The sequence below is a fragment of the Sorex araneus genome, chromosome X (genome assembly GCF_027595985.1).
Source record: "Sorex araneus isolate mSorAra2 chromosome X, mSorAra2.pri, whole genome shotgun sequence".
NCBI lineage: Eukaryota > Metazoa > Chordata > Mammalia > Eulipotyphla > Soricidae > Sorex > Sorex araneus.
This window is the reverse complement of record NC_073313.1, coordinates 320,896,588-320,899,466: the sequence shown is the minus strand read 5'-3', so window position 1 is coordinate 320,899,466 and position 2,879 is coordinate 320,896,588.

Genomic DNA, 2,879 nt, shown 5'->3' with positions numbered 1-2,879 from the left:
TTCCCAGCAACCATAAATGAGGGTTGCTTTTTACTGAATCTTTGCCAACACTAGTTTCTGGTTCTTTGATTTTCTTTTACCCAGTGGTTGTTGGTGCTGTTCAGTTTCCAAGATTTTGAGCCTTTTTTTGGGATTTTTTTTCTATGGTTAATTTCTATTTTCATGGCACTGTGATATGAAAGCAACCTTTATGCTTTCTATGTACATGGCCTTATAGACCCTCAAATTGTGGCACCGCATGTTGCCTATCCTGGGAAATATTCCATGAGCATTGATGTTTATCCAACTTTGGAGAACAGAGGGTATTATTAGTCAATTAAGCCCAATTCTCCCAACTTGTTATTTAGGACCTTTATTCCTTTATTGATGTTCTGTTTTGTAGATCTGTACACTGACAGGAGTAAGGTATTATGAATCTCCCACTACCATTGTGTTGTCATCAGTGTACCTCATCAAATCTATTTGCAGTTGCTTTATGAACTTGTTGGCCCTTCCTTTGGTGCACATAGGCTAATAAAAGTTAAGTCCTTTTGAACTATTGATCCCTGAACTAGTATGTAATGTACCTATCTCTTATTCTTTAGCTTGGACGCTGTCAGATGTGAAACAACTATACTTGTCCCTGCTTTATTTAGTCTACCTTTGCATTTGTGATTGCTTTGCAATAATTCACTCTGACATTTTGTCATTAGTTATAGTGATATTTGTTTCATGTCAAAAAAGAAAGTCTGAGATTTTTTGTAAAGTTTGTTATAAAAGTTCAAGTGAGTTCAAGTGTATTCCCTGCATGGAAAGTTAGGTTTTGGTTTTAGATCCTTCTTGCTACTTTGCCTTTTGATAGTGAGCTCAATCGATTGATATTTAGAGAAAGTATTGAATTGAACAATCATGTGCAGCTTAATATTATTTTTTTTTGAGGCAGGAGCAATAGTACAGCAGGTAGGGCACTTGCCTTACATGCGGCCAACCCAGATTTGATCCCTGACATTTCATATGGTGCCACAAGTACTGCCAGAATGATTACTGAGTTCAGAGCCAGGAGTGACCCCTGAGCATTGCCAGGTGTGGTCCCATCCTCTCAAATTAGTATTCCTTTGGATTTTCTTTACTTTCTCTATTTCTTTACTTTTTCTATGTGAGTTTTGACATTGGTCTTTTATGTAGTGATCTACCTGCATTAATCTCGTTATATTTTCTAAATGTTTTTGCTTTGAGGTGACATTTTATATCTGAAGTGCTAACCTTATTTTTCTTTTAAGTTTTAATTCACCTAAGGCTAGAGCTCAGTTTATGTGTCCCCTTATGTACCCTCTATTTTTTTTTCCATTTTTTGTCTTATATGTACCTTTTTTGCTTCCAAGTAGGATCTCTATACTTTCCTTAGGAAATCAATTAGTGATCCTTGTACGGCTGTTTAGAGGCAAAAAAAGCCCTTAGCTGTTTGTCTGCAAATAATTTTAACATGACAACCCCTAACAGTAACAAAGCCTGATAGAGAAAATAGAACTGTGATCAGAGGATGTAAAGCTGAATGATTAGGGGCATTGAGATAATGGTATAGATATCTTGACACTGTAGTACTGGGAATAAATGAGCAGCACTGTGGTTATAAAATAATATTCCTTATATTTTAATAAAATAATATTAAATACATAAATTTTATATTATAGTGATTTAAGTATTCTATGAGATAGATAACTTCTCAGTTCTTACCTTATTTAAGATTTTATAGATACTGCTTCATAGACAGTTCTGTAGGATTTGGGACTATCAGACTATAGAAATTTATAGGTAATTAAATACTTGCTTCTGATTTAATTCTAACTTTATCAGAGATTGCTACTGTAATCTATTTGTGTGGGATTACAGCATGTACTTTCTTCTCCTTTTTAAAATATTTTGGTTTCAGGGACAGATCCAGTTATGCTCAAGACTTACTCCAAGATCTATAGTAAGGAATCACTCCTGGTGAGGCGCCAGGGACCATATCTGGTGCTGGAGATTGAACTTGGCTTTCTGATTGCATACAAGGCAAGAACCTAACCCACTTTGCTATCTCGATGAGTCCCTAGAAGAATATTTTCTATGATAAAAAAATGTCCTATGTACTTAGAAAAATCATATACTTGGCCATTGTTGGATATAATTTTCTGTCTGTTAAAATGATTTAACTAATCATGCTTTCCTATTTTTCTCAATTATGTGTTTTCATATGTTTATTTATCTAGCTTACTTTTCTTCACCTTGAAGAAAGTTCATTTGTCTTTCATGTAGTGTGACTACACTGACAAAACATTTTTTGAAATGAATTTATTTCCTTTTCATTTATGAAAATTATTGCTGACTGTAGAATTTTAGATAGATATTTTATTTTCTAAAATCTCAAAAAAGTGTTTTCATTTTCTTCTGAAAAGAAGACAATGTCTAAAGTTGAAAAGCATTAGGTTTTGGGGCTGGAGCGATAGCACAGCGGGTAGGGCATTTGTCTTGCACGCAGCCAACCCGGGTTCAATTTCCAGCATCTCATATGGTCCCCAAGCACAGCCAGGAGTAATTTCCTGAGTTCATGAGCCAGGAGTAACCCATGTGCATGCCGGGTATGACCCAAAAAGCAAAAAAAAAAAAAAAAAACTATTAGGTTTTATTGTCATATTATAGTCCCCTCATTATCTCATACTCTGATTACATTTAAAATTTAATAACTGAATTTCTGTAGCGTGATGTGATGTTCCCAGGTAAGTTTTTCTTTTAACTTAACCTACCTGTGGATCACTGTTTTGAATCTGTAAATTAATGTCTTTCATTATTTCAAACAACTGTAATTTCTAACCATTAATTATTTCAATTATACCTCTTCCATTCTTTGTTCACATGGACCT